The sequence below is a fragment of the Dromiciops gliroides genome, chromosome 1, assembly GCF_019393635.1.
Source record: "Dromiciops gliroides isolate mDroGli1 chromosome 1, mDroGli1.pri, whole genome shotgun sequence".
Taxonomy (NCBI): Eukaryota; Metazoa; Chordata; class Mammalia; order Microbiotheria; family Microbiotheriidae; genus Dromiciops; species Dromiciops gliroides.
The window spans coordinates 659,864,342-659,885,310 of record NC_057861.1 but is presented as its reverse complement, the minus strand read 5'-3'; positions in this window follow the sequence as shown (position 1 = coordinate 659,885,310).

The following is a 20,969-nucleotide window of genomic DNA, read 5'->3' as shown; positions in this document are numbered from 1 at the left end:
GGCCAAGTTGGCACTCAGAACAGTTCGGAGAGTGAGCGCGTCCACTCCAAACCTCTGATAGATAGATGTGCAAATTAGAAACAGATCCCCTCCGCCAAATATTTGGGAATTTGCAAATACAACGATATCCCTTCCCTGAGCAACCCTTTTTACATCTTTCTACAACAAAGGTCCTTACTTTTTTTGTGTGTCTTCCATACCTTTGGAAGCCTGGTGAAATCTATGGACTCCTCAAAATAAAACATATGAGATCACAAAGGTAACCAATATATTAAATACATATCAAAAGGTATGTATTAAGAAAAAAAAATTCTAATCCTCAGATTATATCTCCTTTGTTTATGATACAAATTCCAGCTTCTAAGAGAATAGAAGATACTCTTACTAGAGAATTTGTGGAAAACAATCCAGCCTTGAATGCTTATTAGACTGATCAGTTAAGATACTGTATCTTTAATGTTACCCACTGAAGGAATTCTAACTTTCTACTCGAGTAGGTATCTCTTCCTTTTCCTTCCTTCCTCTCCTCCCCTTTTTAACTCCCTTTCATGTGTTGTTGGCTGAGAACAAAACCCCAAAGTGAAGAAATTTAGGAAGAATTTTATTAAATCATCCAGCAGAGAAAGCCGAAATAGATGGTTTGCTCTGTGTTCCTTCCACCCCTGCCCTGAATCTCCAAGAGTTACACATTATATAGATTTCAAACAAAGGAGCAAAGAAATACAAATTTGATTGATAATAAGCTTCCAAACAAGGCACATAGATTAATTGAGTTTTACATAGCTTAATTAAAATGTATTTCTCAGGTAACTGGAAATTAACTGGAACTTAGAAGCATCAATCTTTAGGTACCCTGAAGTTTTCTGGGATTTATATGACTTGGAGTCCTGAGTTAAACATTAAACTACTCTGGTCTCTAAGCAATAGAAGTCTGGTTATAGATCCATATTCAAACAATGAAATAATCAATAATTTTTTTATAATTCAATAATTCATCATTTTACTAACAATGTCATCTTCCCCCATTAGACTACATGTTCCTAGAGGGAAGTGATTGTCTTAGTTTTTGCTTACTTTTAAATGCTTGTCGATTGACTGAATACAAACCAAAAGATAACTCATTTGCATTAAATCTGCAAGTAGAGAACACAAATGTATTTACCATTCACTATGAAGCTTAATAAACTCTAGAGCTTGGAGAATCAAAGGAAACTATGACATCTGTAGCAAAAAATCTCTAGAATCACATCTGAATTGTGATCAGGAACCAAAATACAAAATAATTCACAGAATTAAAAGGAGAAGTCTGGATAGGCCAATAGTCTCTCCTCCTTTACTTTTCCCCTAAGGATGCATTTGGATGTAGTTTTCAATAATAATGATAATATAATAACACATTTTTATTAATTATCTACTATGTGCCCAGCACTGTTCTAAGCACTGGGGATACAAAAAGAGGTAAAAGACAGTTCACTGACTAAATAATAATAATAACCATGATGATAATTCATATTTATGATGCTTTAAATTTTACAAAGCTCTTTCCTCACAACAGTAATAACAATTATCGAAGTAGCTTGTGTTTCTATAGTCCTCAAATGATTTTGATTTTGATTTGGGGATGAGAACTATTATTTCATTGGCATAAGGAGATCCAGGAGGCCATGTGGTGTAGAAAATAGATGGTGGTCCTTCAAGTCAGAAATACTTGGGTTCACAAAGCACTTCTAACACATAGAAGTGTGTTCCATAGGGGCAGCTAGGTGGCACAGTGGATAGAGCACTGGCCCTGGATTCAGGAGGACCTGAGTTCAAATCCAGCCTCAGACACTTAACACTTACTAGCTGTGTGACCCTGGGCAAGTCACTTAACCCCAATTCCCTCACCAAAAAAAAAAGTGTGCTCCACCACTCAGAGCCCCACAACCTATGTTACAGAATAGCTGCTCATCTGTTTTGATAGAGGGAGTTTCCTCCACTGATGAAATCACAGGTTAAAACCAAATCACAAAACCACAAAAAAATTTCCATGAGGTAGGTAAAGGTATTATAGAAGAAAGCTCAGAGAACTTAAATGACTTATCCATAGTCATATAACTAGTACATCTAAGAAGTGAGAGTTGAACCCAAGTCTTGATTTGACTTAAAAACAAAAGCTTTTTTTAACCATACAATGATGCTTCTCACTGTATCATAGTCCTTCCATAGTCCTTGAGGGGTGCCTTATACATAATGGATGTTTAATAAAATTATAGTGCATTGTGAGCCTTTCACATAGTAGATATTTGATAGATCTTTGTTGTATTAAATCAATTTAAAGAAAGGAAGAGACCTAAATAAATGAAGCTGAAGGATGGATTATGCCAAAGGTATAAAGATATTACTCATGGATGGTATTACTTACGGTGTATAATCTATTCTATTTTTTTTTTCTTTTAAGAGAGTCTGTGGAAAGGAGTAAGAAAGGGTAGTTTGCACTTAGATTGTTGAGGGTCTTCAATGATAGTTTAAGGCATTTATATTTTATTTGGAGATTAATGGAGAGCTCCTGATGGTATGATAAAAGTGTTGTATTAAAGTTTTACATAATTGCACAAGGATAACCTTTCTCAGATTTCTTACCATCTCAGGGAGGAGGAAGGGGAGGGAAGAAGGGGTACAATATGGAACTCAAAACTTTTTTTAAAAAAGTTTGATCATTTTAACATGTAATTGGGGGAAATTAATACATATATTTAAAAAGCAGGCAGGTAGGTGGTACAGTGGATAAAGTACTAGTCCTGGATTCAAGAAGACCTGAATTCAAATTTGACCTCAGAAACTTGAAACTTACTAGCTGTGTGACCCTGAGCAAGTCACTTAACCCCAATTGCCTCACCAAAAAAAAAAAAGAAAGAAAAGAAAAAATGGTGCATTAGGAAGATTTCTCAACTGAACAGGTGAAGATATATAGGAAATGTAAAGGATTTAGAATTGGAAGGGACCTTAAAGATTATCTTAGTTCAATCCCCTTATTTTATAGATGATAATTATCACTCATATTTGCCTAATACTCTTTTCAAAGCACTTTGTATATGTTATTTCATTTGATCCTCACAATTCTGTGAAGTAGGTCAACAGGTTTGATAATCCCCATTTAAAGATGAGGAAACCACCAAGTAACTAGTGTGTGTGGTCACACACTTATCACGTGTCAGAGGCAGGATTCTCACGCAGGTCTTTCCTGCATGACACTAGGTCCACAACCCTTTCTACTGCATCATGTTGACTTTTAATTGTCTGTGTCATGAATAACTCTTACTCATGCCTGCCTTGGCGCCTTGCTTCACCCTAATGAAATCAAGGGAAATAAAATCTTCCCAATTCTAAAGGCACTAGATAAGTTGTCATAATCATGATATTATCATTATCATAATCATGATAGTTATCATCATTGTTCATGTTAAGTATCACCATCATTACTCATAGTTACCATGATTACTATTCACTCCTGTTGTTCAACTCACGTATATTGTGAGTCTTTATCCAAACCCTATCCACCTTCCAAAATCCTACCCACCTTCCCATCTCCTCTGAGAAGTTCCCCCTGACTATTTTCCTTGGCTTCCCCCTTCTCTGCATCCTACAGCAATTACAATCCATGCCTCACTCTTTGGATTATCTCTTCTTTATGGGAAAGCACCAGGTCTTTTGCTTCTGTGTCTCCTCCAAAGTGTGAGTATATAGTAGGCTTCCATCATGAACTGTTCATTCACCGTAATAGATTGACAGCATCTCCATACCATCCCATAGTCCAAACCCACAGCAGAGGGAGAAAAAAAAAATCTGACCTTTGAATGAGAGAGCTGGCAGCTTTCCTGCCTTTTCATACTCTAGTTCTCTAGCTTCTTTTTTTAAACCTTCTAGGTTAAGAAAGTCTTTTTTTTTTTTAAGTACAGAGCAACCATGAGTCATCAGGGTCTGTTGTTTATTTAGCAAATAGTACAAGTATAATTACAGTTAGGCATCAGCTGCGCTGAAGCAGCATGAGACAGCATGTTGTTCATTGAGCTCAGCAGGGTGAGCAGTAAAAAGCTCTACAGGGGGATACAATTATACACTGATCTCCCTCTCTCCATCACCTCTGACTCTGGCAAGTGGAAATTCGGCACCTCCGTAGCCTGGCAAACATGTTCAGAAACAGATGCGCAGGCCACAGACCAGGATGCAAAGGACATCCTTCCCCTTTCCACATCCCTTCTCTCTGACCATCTTTAATTTGATCATCTAGTTGTTCTACTGGCTTCATTGGGAGATTTACTCCTCCTCTGACAAATCTCTCTTCTCTTTAGATGCCCTATAGTAAGAAAATAATCCTGGCTAAGGTTGATACAGATTTGCAAATCACTTTACACACCATCTCATTTGAACCCCATGACACCCCCCTCCCCATTTTATTGCTATTCTTAATCAGTCATTTCAGTTGTGTCTGACTCTTTGGGGTGTTTTCTTGGCAAAGACTGGAGTGGTTTGCCATTTCCTTCTCCAGCTCATTTTACCAAAGAGGAAATTGTGGCAAAGAGGGCTAAGTGACTTACCCAGGGTCACAAAGCTAGTAAATTCTAAGGCCAAATTTGAACTCAGTTCTTCCTGACTCCAAGCCTGGCACTCTATCCACTGAGCAATCTAGCTTTCTGTTAAAAGGGTGAAATTATAATCAATATTTTATATATTGGGAAACTAAGGCTGAGAAAGGTTGTCACCAATGGTCATAGATACATGTTACTTATCTAAAGCAGGTTTTGAACTCATGTTTTCCTTGCTCCATTACAATCTTTTTTTTTTAATTGTGGGGCAATGAGGGTTAAGTGACCTACCCAGGGTTACACAGCTAGTAAGTGTCAAGTGTCTGAGGTCAGATTTGAACTCAGGTCCTCCTGAAACCAGGGCCAGTGCTTTATCTACTGTGCCACCTAGCTGTCTCTCCTTACTCCATAAAGTTGCTAGAAAAGAAGAAAAAAAAAATCCAACAAGACCCTGGGCAAAATTATTTGAGAGGAGTGGGAGTAATCTAAGCCTTCCAAATCAAATATTTTATATATGTAAAGTGCTTTCCAAATCTTAAAGTGCCACATAAGTGCAAAAATAGTTAGTTTTATTATATTATTATCCCTCAGTCCTTTTCTATCTTCTCTAATTCCCCCAGGTCTCCCCTTCCTGAGCACCCCCTTTTTTGGGGGGGGGCAAGGAAAGGAGCTAAGGGATTCATTCTCACTAACACATAAATGACTGATAAGACTTTTGTGTTTTCTCTAAGACCATTGATCTGTTAAAACTATGTAAAGTCTCATTCTAAGGAATTGGATAACTCTCCACTTCTGGAATCTCTTGCCTCAGAAAAGGGATTACAAAGCAGAAGGGGGGGTAGCCTTTTTGAAATCCTACCAAAGAGATAGCTGTCTATACTGCTCCTTAGACCTCCTTTTCAGGCTGTAGGGAATGTGCCAAATCTAATCATAGTCACTCAGGGGCAGCTTTCTGCCTTTTTAGTCCAAAGATACTCTGGAATCACAGGATAAATGTCTAGAAGACAGTTTCTTAACCTGGGTCTTTGGGCAGATTTTGGGGGAACAAGGAATTGTGAACTAGGATAGCAAAGAAAATATATCTTTTACTTCAATATGATTGGTTTCCTTTTTAATCCTGTGTATTTTATTTTACGCATTTAAAAACAGTCAAGAAAGAGGCCCTGTGCTTCACCAGACAGTTGTAGGAGTCCATATTATGACTACTGCTACTACTACTACTACTACTACTTGCTGACATTTATATAGCATTTATCATGTGCCAGGCAATGTATTAAGACGTTTATAATTATTATCTGATTTGATTCTCACTGGCACCCTGAGAAGTAGATGCTATTGTTATCTCTATTTTGCAGATAAGGAAACTGAAGCAAACAGAGGTTAAATGACTTGCCCAGCATCACACAACTGGGGTCTGAGACTGAATCTGTTTCTGACTCTAGGCACAGGGCTGTATCCAAAAAAAAAAAGAAAAAAAATGTTAAGAACTGTTGGCTTTGAAGGTACACTAGTGATCATGTAGTCTAGCTCTGTCATTTTATAGATGAGAAAACCGAGACTCCCAAAAGGGAAGTAATTCACCCATAGTTAGATAGGTAGTAAGCTGGAGGGCACAAATGTTATCCCAGCTTTTCTCGTTCTAAATACCCCATGTGACATGAGTCAATCAAGCAGGGGATAATGGTGGCCACATTGCCAAAAAAACAACTTGAGGAGACTACGACATGGTTCTGGCAAGGTTCAAACATCATAATCGAACCAAGAGGGTCAGAGCTTTTCTTGAGTAGCCACAACATGGCAATAGGAGCAGATCTCAAATGGATCTGAATATGAGCAAAGTCTGAAGTGCATATATACAAAATACAAACAATCCCTGGCAAATTCAGCCATCATGCAAGTTGTTGCCTAGAGCCACTTTTTCAAATAAACACTAGATTCATTTTCAAGGCTGACAACTTAAAGTAAACCATGGCACCACTGTTAGGAAAATCAGTATCTTTCATTCCCTGAGAGACCAGAGAAAGGAACTGTGAGTTCTACTGAGAATCCTTTCTTTAAGAGTATCTGGGAATAACAAGCAATACTCACTGATTAGTTGTCTGTTTGGCAAGGGATGGAGGACCCTGGTTGTGGGGGCCATGGCTAACTTTGGAGAAAAGAGGAGGAGGGGTTAGCTCTTCTGAGCATTTCAGTTTGCCTATCTGTAAAATAGGATGATTATAACCTTTTTCTACATGATCAGAGGGATTGCCTATTCAAATTCACATTTAAACAAAGATTTAAGTATCTTAGGATGAATGGTACAACATCTTAAAAGGACAAAGAAAGTTGCTAAAACCAAAATAGTTTCTTTAACATTAAAAGAAATTACACAGGGGCAGCTATGTGGTTCAGTGGATAAAGCACTGGCCTTGGATTTAGGAGGACCTGAGTTCAAATCCAACCTCAGACACTTGACATTTACTAGCTGTGTGACCCTGGGCAAGTCACTTAATCCCCATTGCCCTGCAAAAAAAAAAAATTTATATATATATATATATACACATATATATATATGTGTGTGTGTGTGTGTGCATATATATGCATATATATATGCATACATATAAAGCTAAAGCAAAATAAAATTTAAATTTTTAAATTTAAAAAAAATTTTAAAAAGAAATGATACAACAGATGTAACAGATCAGTGATAATGATTGGCCCCAATTTACTGGACAGCTATATGGTATAATGGATAGACTGTTGGATTTGGGGTCAGGAAGACTTGAGTTCAAATCTTGTCTTAAGACACTAGTTGTATAATACTGGGCTAGTCATGTACTCAACCTCACCTACTTCACAGGCTTTTGGTGAAGATCAACTAAGATAACATATGTAATGCACATTGTAAATGCTTAAAGGAATATAATAATGCTTTTTTTGTTGTCATTGTTCAGTCATGCCAGTCTCTTCATGACTCCATTTGGAGTTTTCTTGGCAGAGATATTGGAGTAGTTTGCCATTTCCTTCTCCAGTTCATTTTACAGATAAGGAACCAAAGTAAACGGGGTCAAGTGACTTGACCAGGGCCACACAGCTAATAAGTGTCTTAGGAAAGATTTGAACTTAGGTCTTCCTGACTCTAGGCCTAGCCTTCTATCTCGTGGCCATCTAAGTCCCCCATATTTTTTTTCTTTTTTTCTTTTTTCTTTTTTAGTGAGGCAATTGGGGTTAAGTGACTTGCCCAGAGTCACACAGCTAGTAGGTGTTAAGTGCCTGAGGCTGGATTTGAACTCAGGTACTCCTGACTCCAGGGCCGGTGCTCTATCCACTAGGTTCCCCACATTAATGGTAGGGCTTATCCTCTTTTTGAAAAGGCTATAAGCATCAACTGACAAGCATTTATTAAGTATATATTACATGCCAGGCACTGTACTATAGAAACTGGGGATACAAATATCAAAACATAATAGGCCCTTAGGGGCAGCTAGGTGGTGCAGTGGATAGAGCACCGGCCCTGGATTCAGGAGGACCTGAGTTCAAATCCGACCTCAGACACTTAACACTTACTAGCTGTGTGACCCTGGGCAAGTCACTTAACCCCAATTGCCTCACCAAAAAAAATAAGTCATTAAAAAAAACCCATAATAGGCCCATTGTGACATTTTTCTTAGAATCATAGAATTTCAACATGCAAGGAGGCCTTAGAGATCATTCTTTCCAGTAACCTCATTCTACTGGTCCAGAACAGTAAAGCAACTCCTCCAATATCATACTGTTAGTGAGAGAAAGAGACAGGACTAGAACTCAGGTCTCTTGATTTGTAAGACAGAATTTGTTCTTTTGGGAACCAGTCAAGTACTCTCCTAAAGGCAGTCAAAGGGTTAAGTCAGTATTGTTCAAACTAAACCAGGAATTTAACATCGAAAAGACATAAAGAAAAATGTCCTTCCTTTTGTTTATTTTTCTCTTTATTATTTCTTGTTTCACTGTAACTTTGAGTGTCTCCCCCCAACCCCCATCCTCCTTCCTTTTTACCTCCCTTAATTGTAACGAATATTTCTTAGGAAAAGATACACTCCTTCAGGTGATCTAGATAAAGATTTCTGCTAGCCTAACAGTATCATTTGTGTTGACTCACATCTGCAGAGGAATGATCCAGTTGAGCTGGGGACCTCCTCCTAAGTGCTATCTGTGTTTCATAAGGAGGCTTGAATGTTAACTGAAGCTGGAAAGAGAATGGACAAAGAGAAGATGTATGTTTGGTTAATAGGAGCCTAATTAGACATGTTCTCTCTGCAGTACATTTCTGTTCCTTGGTGTCATTCTGTGTCACACAATCATGCCTCGTGATCCTGTTGTTGTTGTTGTTTTTTCTCCTTAGGTTAATTGTTATTGGCAGAGTGTTTGGCTTAGAACAAATCCTATTAAGGGTTTTATTTTCATTTCATTTCTTATTTTTTTATTTTTAATTTTCTTTTTTTTGGGGGGAGGCAATGAGGGTTAAATGACTTGCCCAGGGTCACACAACTAGTAAGTGTCAAGTGTCTGAGGCCAAATTTGAACTCAGGTCCTCCTGAATCCAAGACCGGTGCTTTATCCACTGCACCACCTAGCTGCCCCCTTTATTTTCATTTCATACCAAAAAAAAAAAAAAAAGGTAATTATTACAATTGGCAACATTCTCAGCAGAAGGTGAAGTATAGAAAAATTCTATAAAGAACTCGGATTCTCAAAACTAGGTCAAAACAGACTTTGATAATGACTTTTATATCAAAGTATGTATAGGAGAGGACAGTAGAAACTATACTGGAGAATGTAGTTTGAGACCAAGAAATGAAATAACCAAGGAGTTATAAGTGTATGCAGTTCTCACATTTGTACCTTAGAATTCATTCTCTAAGAGGAGAGAATAGTAGAGAGAAACATGGAAGTACAGGGAAAAAAAATTAAATCAGATTTCTCAGCTCTCTTCTGTCCATTCTACCATCCCTTTCGGTCCTCAGAAGCCATTAGCTCAGGACCAAAGACCCTCCAGAGCTACCATTCCACATCCAGAGAGGAAATGACTGATTATGGGTGTAGCATCAATAGAAACTGGAAGACAACACAAGGAAGAAAATGGACAGATCAGCCAGTATTTCTGCCAAAATTTATTTTTGTCATTCATTAGTGATAGTGGAACCACTATCTCTTCTGTACCAATCAAGATCAAACAGTGACTGCCCTCTTCTTCAGTACCTAGAAGGCTAGGTATCTTATAGTTCACCTCTCCTCCAGGTTTCTCTGATGCCCTTAAGGAGATGTGGGGGTATTTAGGCTCTCTGCCAATAGCTCCAAACTCCTGATGGCATTCTCCCAATTGGAGGGCACCATAATTCTGTTTAGCCACTGTCAGATTAACTTTTATAAAGAAATGTTTATTTCCAAAGATGTAATCACAAATATACAAACTTACTCCCCCAATACATGGTAGGGATGATCCACCCCACACTCTCTGGGGAAAATAAATTATATTTACAGCTTAGGTTAGTTCCTATATAGTTCCAAGTTCATAACCCACCTTGATTTCCAGTCCCACGTACCCTGCCTTTTGAGAGCTTCCCTGAAAGGACTGGTTGGCAGCAACTTATTATCTGCAGTGCTAGCTTCAAGGATGCCATGACTCAAACTCCTGGTCTGGTAGGGATCACAACTGGCCCCTGAAACTCCTAATGAAATAGAACAGAAACACTCTCAGGCCTTTTGTAAAAGAGAGGGAGAAATGAGAAAGGAAATCCTTCCTCTAGTTTTCAGTTGATAGCACCGGCATATAGCTAAACTATGATCTTTACCTTCTTGATCAAAACAAAAGAAGTCACATCGTAAAAAATAATTAGACAAGAATAAGAAGTCACATCTTTCACAACTGTGGAAAGGAGAACAATTTTTACCAAACCATGGAAAGGAGAACAGATATCCACTATCATGTCTATATCCTAAAGAGATTCAAGGAAGAAAAGATCCATCTTTATAAAGAAAATATTTACAATAACATTGTTTGCAATAGCACACACATACACACACGCATATATATATATATGTATATATATATATATACATATATATATGAATCAATCTATATGCTCAGTGATTTTGGAATGACTAAATAAGTTGTAGTAATGATTGGAGTAGAATATTATTCCACTGGAAGAAATGATGAATGTAAATAAAAGATACAGGGAAATGTGAAAAGACATGAAGTGATCCAAGGTGATGGAAACATAACCAAATAAAACTACACACATTTGACTATAGCTATGCAAATGAAGATATCATTAAACAGTAAGAAGTCATGTTAAATTTAAAATTTAAAAAGATAAATACAATTTTTTAAAAGTTTAGATGTACAACTTTCTTTTCTCTTAATATGTAAATATGAAAAGTATAGGGGTTCACAAACAATCATTCTTTGGGGTTCTACAATTGCCATTTTTTTTGTTGTAATTGCTTTTTTTTTTATTTGTAATCACTTTTATTCTTGCCCATATATGTAAATGTCTGTATGTGTCATTTAAAGATAAAACTTATGCAAACAATTTTTTAAAAGAGGGTAATGGAAAGGTAGATGAGCAAAGCACTTAAGCTTTTTTAGCTTCATTTATTTATTTATCCAGTATCATTTGTAGCTCGTACCCCCCCCCTCCCCCAGCACTCTAGCAGCATATGTCCTCCTGTTTTCCCCCATGCCCTCCACATCCACTAGGATTCAGAGTTTAATGGAATACTCCCCTCTACATTTATTTCTCCTTCCATTCCCCATCTTCCCCATGGGCAGCTGGACTGTGTTATTCAATTTATCCTGTAGAAGAGACCTGAAGGGAAGGAGAGGGAAGGGGAGGGAAGAGACCAAAAAGCACTTTATAAAGAGTACTGTTCTTTTTAAATTTCACAGCTTTTCTTTCTTTCTTTCTTTCTTTTTTAGGTAATGTATATAGACTTTTAGATTTAGAAAGAACTTTAGGGACCTTTCATCCCAGGAAATTTTAAAGATTATATTATCTCTTTTTCATCCAAATGAAAACAGCTAGGGAGAATGGAAGGATAAAAGGAGGGGGGGGTGAGGAGAGAGAGAGAGAAAAAGATTTCATAGCTATCCCTTTGTGAGAAACCCCATTTAAAAATTTCTGGGACTCAGGGTTGGAGAAGTATCAAAGGTCTTTATTTACATTCTCAGGAGAATGGGCCCATTCCCTAATGGAATGGTGGCAAAACATAGGCCCTGAGCCCTTTTATCCTTTAACACAGCTGGCCTCTCCCTTCTTCCCCAGTGACAATTTGTGTACCAAGACCCTGGCACCAAAAACTAGTCAATCAGAGCAGTGTGTAGCCAATGGGGGGTCTCCCTCATCATGTGATTCAGTTCACTGGGGAGGGGGAGGGGAAGCAGCCCCCTTTTAGACTAGGAGGAGCCCGCCCCACCCACCCCGTTTGTGAATATTAGCATTTTCTACTTTTGAGGGAGGGGGCCACATTTCCCACACCCTTTAACTTCAGGATAATTTTATAAAAATGGTGCCTTTGCTTCAAATCTTGGGCACAATGAACAACTATTATTGATTACTGAAGACCTTTCAAACTAAAGGTGCTTCTTTCCAGTGTTCACTAAAATTGTTAAAGGAAAAAAAAAGATGACAGTATAGTCATTAATACACAGAATCAATTTTAGATATTCTGAGTAATGAAGGGTTGTTTTTATTGACATAGTCCATGCACATAATGTTAACCTGTAAATTAAGGAAACAATCAATATATGAGAAATAAGGTCTTTAATCAGACAGAGGAACTATAGCTCCTGATATCACAAAGCAAGAAGCTAGGAATACCCAAAGATGGGAACAAAAGACAGGGTTTTATGGGGTAACAGAACAAAAGGGATCTTAATGTAAATGAACCTTTACCAAAAGAAACCATAGAACTGCTCCTGAGTTAAGTATAGACACTACTTAACTCTAAATAGAAACTACTTAATGTGGACCCTTTTACATAATAACATAAAATCCAGGGAGTAAGGTGGGGAACCATTGGGAGGGGATAGTTTTGGGTAGGCCTATAAATTGATCAAAAGTTTGGAATTGACAAAGATTGGTTAGCCCCAAGAAATTCATTTGCCTGGGAAGGGGGGATGGGATCAGTCAGTTTTCAGTAAATTTGTAGTTATCAATGACTCTGTGAACAAATCTAAAATACTATAAGCCATAAAATAAGAGATTCTTTTTAGAAGTAGTAATTCTTCATATAGCAATTGAATATGATTTTTCAACCACACACCTAATAAGTGAATTTTTATAAGACTAAAATACATATCTACCTGAAAAATTAGGATCAGGCCCACTGAAGAGGGAGAAAGATGAACTAGATAATTTCACTTTGGCCAGAAGCTCTTTAAAGACAAAGAATGTCTTTTCTTTTCCTTTGTGTGTGTGTGTGTGTGTGTGTGTGTGTGTGTGTGTGTGTGTGTTTATATGCCTGAGGGTAGGTGCTTAATTTACTGTTTGTTTGTTTCTTGGTTGAATTTTCCAATCCGAATTATATTGCAGATTAGTATAATATCTTAGATTCTTTCTTTCCGACTTTATCAGTCTTGTTCTCTCTGGTTTTAGGGAGAAGCGGAAATCAAAAGGCAAAGAGGAGAAAACAAGAGGAGAAGAAGGAGCTTTACTATCAATATCATTCTTTCAACAAGGAGAAACTGATTGCTCAGGGTGGAAATTGAGGACATATTGGAATGATGTAATATCTCTAGATTAAAATTTGCAATAGAAGACAGGAAAGCCAAATATTGACCTGTATCTCATGGTTTAAAATTCTTCAGGGAAAGTTAATGCTGGAGAGGTGAGTGGAAAGCTATAAAAAGAAAAAATTCTAAAACACAAGGAGAAACAATTCTAATGAGGATAGAAACAGGGAAATCTCTTCAATATAAATGCAAAGGTAATTAATCAAATAACATGTTTGTATAAGATATGTAAAGAAGATGGAAAAATCAGCAGGAAGTGAAGAATAAATGTGAGTGTGTGTGTGCGTGTTTTAGTTCTAGTTTAAAAAAAAGAGGAAACTACTCCTTGCTGTGGATTGGGATAATGATAAATGAAAATGAAGAGAAAGCAAAGCTGTGTAACTGATTTTTTCTTTAATTTCTCCATCAAGCATAAAGGACAGAATAAAAATGGGATAGAGAAAACTGCTACACAAGTCATTTGGGTTGGTAATAGCACCATTTAGCTGTCGTTGATAAGTTCACTATATCCTTGGTTATATAGGAACAAGAAATGGAATTGCTGAAACACTGTCAGTAATGTTTTGTTTTGTTTTTTTGCAGGGCAATGAGGCTTAAGTGACTTGCCCAGGGTCACACAGCTAGTAAGTGTCAAATGTCTGAGGCTGGATTTGAACTCAGGTCCTTCTGAATCCAGGGCCGGTGCTTTATTCACTGCACCACCTAGCTGCCCCCAGTAATCTTTTAATAATCATGAAGGATGGTAGAGGTGTTGTCCAATTGATGATAAGTAACTGTCCCAATTTTCATAAAAAAAAAAGAAAGCATATTTGAATTTGGTTATTGGCAAAACCCTAGCCTGTATTATTAAGGTTTGGTTAGTGAACATTCAGAACTAGAAGTCCAAGATCATTTCATCAAAACCAGATTAAACTCATTTTTTTTTTAATGATAGGAATACTAAGCTGGTGGATCAGAGGATGGCTGTGTACATTATTTAACTAGATGTCAGTAAAGCATCTGACAAAGTTTCTCATGTTACTCAGCTAGGCAGCTTGGTGGGATAGTGGATAGAGTGCTGGACTTGGAATTAAAAAGACCTGAATTAAACATTGCCTCAGACTTACTAGCTATGTAGTAACCCTGGCAAGTCACTTAATCTCTCTCAGAGCATCAGTTTCCTCATCTGTAAAATGTAAATAAATAATGGCACTTATCACACAAGCCTATTGCAAGGATCAAATAAAATTTTATATATGTGTTATATATACATATGCATATATATACATATGTGTGTGCATGCATATATGTGTGTGTTTGTATATACATGTACACCCATACATACATCTATACATACAAATACAAAACTAAAAGTACAGGGCAGCTAGGTAGAGCAGTGAATAGAGCACTGACTTTGGAGTCAGGAGAACCTAAGTTCAAATCCAGCCTCAGACATTTGACATTTACTAGCTGTGTGGCCCTGAACAAGTCACTTAACACCAATTACCTAGCAAAAAAAAAAAAAGAAAGAAAGGAAGAAAGAAAGAAAAAAAATGAAAAAAACCCTAAAAGCGCTATATAAATGCTAGCTATTATTATTCAAATGAAAAATCTGTAGAGATATGGACAAGACTATAGTAGAATTAGGAGGATTTAGAACTGATTAAATGGAGGGACTCAAAAAGCAGTCATTAATTGATGAATATCAACTTGGAAGGAGGTCTCTATTTGAGTGCTCAGATATCCATGCTTACTTGACCTTTTGTTGTTTAACATTTTTATTAATGGCTTGTATGAAGACATAGTTGGCTTGTCAAATGCGCAGATGACACAAAGTTGGGAGAGTTAGCTAACATATTGGATGACAGTAAGAATTCACAAAGGTTTTATGCTAAAGCTTTGGATTGAATTTGATAAGATGAGGTTTATTTGAGGAAAACTGTCTTAATGTCTTACAGTTGGGTTTAAAGTCATCTTCACAAATAGAAGATGGAGGAAGCATGAGTAGATGGAAGTTTCTCTGGAAAAAAAAAACAACTAAAGTTTTTGGCGTACTGCAAGTGCAACACAGATCAACAGCATGATATAGCAATTTTTAAAAAAGTATCCAATCATGCTGCATTCAGACACACAACTGAGAACTAAGGAAGTGACAGTTCCACTATATTATGCTCTCAGTCTGACTACAGTATGGGTATTGTAAGAAGCCTTAGAGACCACAGTTTGGAAGGACATTGATGATCTGGCTAGTGTCCAAAGCAAAGTAATGAGGATTTTGAAGGCCTTCTACTCCATGCCAAGTGAGGATCTGTTGAAGGAACTAGGGATGTTGTTCTTCCTGGAGAAGGTAACAACAAGGGGGAGGGGGAGATGTTTGGTAGGACACGACAGCCATCCTCAATCATCTGAAGAGTTACCATGTATAAGAAGGTTTGAACTGTTTGCTTGGTTCCAGGGGTCAGAATGAGGAGCAGTAAAGTCCATATGGGCTCAATAGAAGGAAATCATGACAATTTCTTAACCATACTGCTTGCACTCCAGTCATCCTCATCTTCCACCAGAACCTTTTAAGATTCTCACTGGGTTAACTAGAGGAGGGGCAGAGTGGAGAGAAGGGGACAGATACAGGAAATGTAGTGAAGGTAAATATTTTCTATTTGTCTGTCTTTAGGCAGAACTTTTTACATTTTAAAAGACCTCTCTTTGAGTTTAAATTTAAACGTGCTCAAGCATAGCCCAGGGTATCATTGTACTTGGACTCAGGAAGACTCATCATCCTCAACTCAAATCTGGCCTCAGACACTGTATGTCCTATGCAAGTCACTTAACCTGTTTGCCTCAATTGCCTCACCTGTAAAACGAGTCAGAGAAGAAAATGACAAGCCACTCCAGTAACTTTGCCAAGAAAACCCCACATGGCAGCACAAAGAGTCATACGCAACTGAAAAACAATGGAAAAACTTGAAACAAAGCCACTCCCTCTCTTCTCCCATCTTGCTCTATCCATAATCCTGAAACCCCATTTCAGGGATTCCTTCAGGAGAGAAACGTTATAGGGGTTATTAGTAATAAAATTGTAGAGTCGTAAGGGACCTTGAGGATTATCTATTCCTGCTGCCTAATTTTGCAGAAAAGCAAGGGCCAAAGAACTGAAATGAACATAAATGACCTTATCCCCGGTCTAGTGATTCAGTCTATTACAGGCTTCCTGTTGTAGTGTATTTACATGCCTTGGGCAGGACCTCTGTGCATGTTACTTCTCTCATAAAAACCCTACAACACTTTTTTTCAAGTGAGGATGTGAGCTTTCCAATGGATAAATTGAGCTTCAGAGGTGTGGAGAACAGCTATCAGTTGGGAGGTTGGGAATGGAATTCTGAAATCTTAATTCCTTGTGTCTTGTACTATAATTTGTTTAGTGCACATTATTATTAGCCTTTATACTCTGAATTTAGTATAGCAGTTGGAATTTCAAAATTAGGTAATAGTCATGAAGGGGATTTCCCTTAGGAAACCAGAAATTTTGAGATTTGCAAAAGCTAAAAATAAATAAACCAAATTGTGGAACCAAAGGGAAAGGCAAAATTAAACCTTGAATTCTATGAGTCTATGATTCATAGGATTGGGATAGTTTGGACTTTTTTCCCCCTTTCATCCTCAGTTGCTTTCAAAATGTTTGAAGGGGGAAACATTTTCTTTGAGTGGGTAAAGTACTTAAAACAACTGGCCCCTTCAAACTCTGAATGACTTTCAGACTCCATCTGACAATGGCATTTAAATCATCAATCAAAGAATAAACCCACTTTCCCACATAAGAGAGAATCTTTTTTTTTCCCTTCATTTCTACTACCATGGCTTAAGTTAATTAGCACTGTGTGGTGACTACTTTGAAAGTTCAAGGAGTTTATTTTGTCTTAGTCTGTCCAGAAATTCTAGAAAACATGGCTACTCCCTTCAGTACCACAAACCTTGGATTTCCACAGGACAACAGGGTACCACTGCTGACAAAAACTCTTCATTCTAGGTTACTTAAACTCTCTGCAAAGGATAGCAGTTACTGAAACTTCCAATGCGAGTTCCTCTGAGAGATGGGAACATTAAAGAAGACCCCAGTGGGGGTGGAGTTGGGGAGGGGAGATTTTACAGTATTATCTGGAAAAAAAAATGAGGAGTAAGGCCTAGCATTTGACATTTTCTCAAATGTTTAGTTCTATGATTCAAAATATATGTATATGTATATGTATGTGTGTGTGTGTGTATATATATATATATATATATATATATATATATATATAAAATCACCTCCAAAAATTATCTTAAATAAATAAAATTAGAGGACAAAAAAAGACTAACAGAGAAGACAGAATAAAGGGGAAATGAAAATAAAAAGATCCTTGTTCTCAGTAAACATACTAATATGATATCACTTGGTCTTAACAATGGCTACATGTTTTGTTTGGTTTTTCTTTCTCTTTTTAATCCATTTCATAAAAAGCCAGGGTTCACCTGACAGTAGTGTTTGTAGTACCCTAAATATAAGTTAATCTTTGATTTTCTCTCAGTAGTTGCAGAAGCGCAATCAGCAGCCTCTCTCCAGACCAGAACTACATCTATGTCAGGACAATCCAAGAGTACTACAGTTTAGAGGGTGCTGACAACACCTATATTCCCTCAGCAGATAGAAACAACTGAGCTTAGCACCAAGTTAATAAGAATTTTGATACCTTGTGATACTGCGGATGAGATCCTCTTTAGCTTTACTTCACACATTTCCCTTCCCTGATAATAGCCTCCCCAGAAGGAAGGAGGTGTATAGCCCATGAGGGCAATATTCTGGAGTCACTGTCCTGTCTCTTCCCTACAAAACTCTGAGTCCCTAGGTCTTATGTATTTTCCCAAGGATTCTTTCACTCCTACCTCTACACCACTCCTTGCCCCATGTTCCACAATTGCTAATTATGTCACTTAGATACCTAAAATATTCTAGAATTTTCTACAGTTGGCATATGGGGCAGATTGCTCTCAGACATTAGCTACCCAGCTACCAGCTACCAGTTGCTAGTATCTCCTGAGTCTGTTGGAAGTAAAGCTGTCTTTGAATGCAGCCATAAGAGGAGCTACCTGACTCAGAAGTTCAAGGTAGTCTTCTGGTTTTTGTTTTGTTTTGTTTTGTTTTGTTTTAGTAAGGCAATTGGGGTTAAGTGACTTGCCCAGGGTCACACAGCTAGTAAGTGTTAAGTGTCTGAGGCCGGATTTGAACTCAGGTATCCCTGACTCCAGGGCCAGTGTTCTATTCACTGTGCCACCTAGCTGCCCTGGTAGTCTTCTGTTTTTTCTGGAAACTGTCCATTTTCTGGAAACTGTACCTAGAGCCTACTGTTCTGACCAGATGTCACTACTCCCTGAGCTTCTAGAGCCTTCTCGTCTTTCATCTATTATGCAAAACAATTTATGTAACAGCTTTGAGAGACCATGCTTTCCATGAGACTCCCTCCCCATTGAAGTGTATTTAAACCCTGCCCCTTTTGCACCTCTCAGGCACTCCGTACTTCAGTGCTATGTGGTATCCTGAATTGCAACTCACTTGCCTGGATTAAAGACCCTTGTTGTTGCTACTTTAGTGGTTCTCTTTATTTCAGGTTGACACTGGTCAGTTCATCAACTATCCTTACCTATGCCAACTTCTTTAGAATGCAGAGGAATACCAAGAATGAGGTTAGGGAAGGGATCCCCATGAAGGGATTCCCCCCTATTGTGTCTCTTCCTTAAAGATAGATTCCTTGTAGGTGAAAGTCAAGAATCTAGGTAGTAAAGTAGATAGAGCTCTGGATATGGAGTCAGGAGATCTGAATTCAAATCCAGACTTAGATGCTTACAATGTTGCCTTGGCAAGTCACTTACATTCTGCTGCCTCAGTTTCCTCATTTATTGTTGTGAAAATAAAATAATATAATATTTGTAAAGCACATTTGAAGTGCTATGTGAATGATGGCTATTATTATAATTATCATCATCTTGGGGCTTGCACTTACAAGAGAAAAGTAAGGGGGAAGGAGGAAGTAAAGCAGACATGGTATATCCAGTAGTGTTTCCAAACTTTGCAAATGACTTAATGACTGTCCTAGGAATGGATCAGAGCATGAGGATAGGAAGAAGAGCAGGAAAGTCAGAGTTACTCATCTATGTGATCCTCCCTTCTTAGCCAAGGAAAACTCAAATTTCCATGTTTTTGTTTTTGTTTTACCATTCTAGATTTAGTAAGGGAAAGGGAAACCTGCTTTTATGGGTTCTCTTTATTATGATCATGTATTACATTTGTATGTGGCAGAACCTGGTTTCTCCTAAATAGGTCAACTTTTTTGTGGGTTTTTTTTAATCTGTTGGGGTTTTTTGAGGCAATTGGGGTTAAGTGACTTGCCCAGGGTCACACAGCTGGTAAGTGTCAAGTGTCTGAGGCCATATTTGAACTCAGGTCCTCCTGAATCCAGGGCCAGTGCTTTATCCACTGCGCCACCTAGCTGTCTCGTGGTTTTGTTTTTTTTAATGTAGAAATTATGTGTAATTAATTTTTAGTGTGTGCCTATATATGGTCTTCCTTTCAAACAAATCCAATTTTAGGGTTGTGGCCTATATTCAGAACTGATTCAGATTTAAATCACTATGGCCTTATGATTTCCCAACCCCCTGTCCCTATTCATTCCTTCTTTCTTCAATCCTCCACCTGCATCTTCACTCCTCAAACGCTTAGAATAGGTTACCTGTCTTCCAACTGCACTAAAAAGATTGAGGGGAACTCCTACAGCTTTTATCCGCTATGCTCAGAATCATGGTCTGTTTTCTTTTTCTCCTCATTTCTTAGATATAGATTAAATTACACATTAAGTGCCTATTTAGAGGCATAGCACGGAAGAGTGACCTCAAAGTCAGGAAGACTTGGCTCTGACACACACTGGCTATGGAACACAGGCAAATCATTTAACCTCTCAGTCAGTGTCCTCAGGCATCTTCCTAACTGCTGTAAACTGCAAAGTAGTTGTTAACAACAACAACAAATATAATAGCTAGCGTTTATATGATGCTTTATGGTTTGTAGAAAGTTTGACAAATTTATCTTATTTTAACCTCACAAAAACCTTGGGAAGTAGGTGCTATAACTATCCTCAGCTTATAAGTGAGGAAACTGAGGCAGAGAGTAAATTACTTTCCTGGGTCACACAGCTTATAAGTTTCTGAAGCTGAATTTGAACAAAGCTCCTCCTGACTGGGTATCTACTGTGCTACCAAGCTGCCCATCTTCACCAGAGAAAAAAATTTCCCTCACCAGGATTTCTCTACACTAATTAAATCACAGGTAGGGATAAAAAAAAAAGGAACAAAAAAGTACCTTCCTTTATATGTACAAAATACCATGCTAGGTGCTTAGGACAGAAAGAAAAATTCCATTCAATTGCTCCCTGAGGCCCACTGAAGGTTAAACTCTTTCACCTGCAATTAAAGGCCTCTCAGAGTCTGGAGTCAGATGTCGTATGATCTCCTTTATCCCTCTACTTCTGCAAACCCATATTATTTCCCACCCACCCCCCTATATGTTGTCCATGCTTTAACTCTGTATCTTAGCCTTTGCTATGCCCTGGGCATAAAAGGCTATTTGCTGTTGAAATTCATCC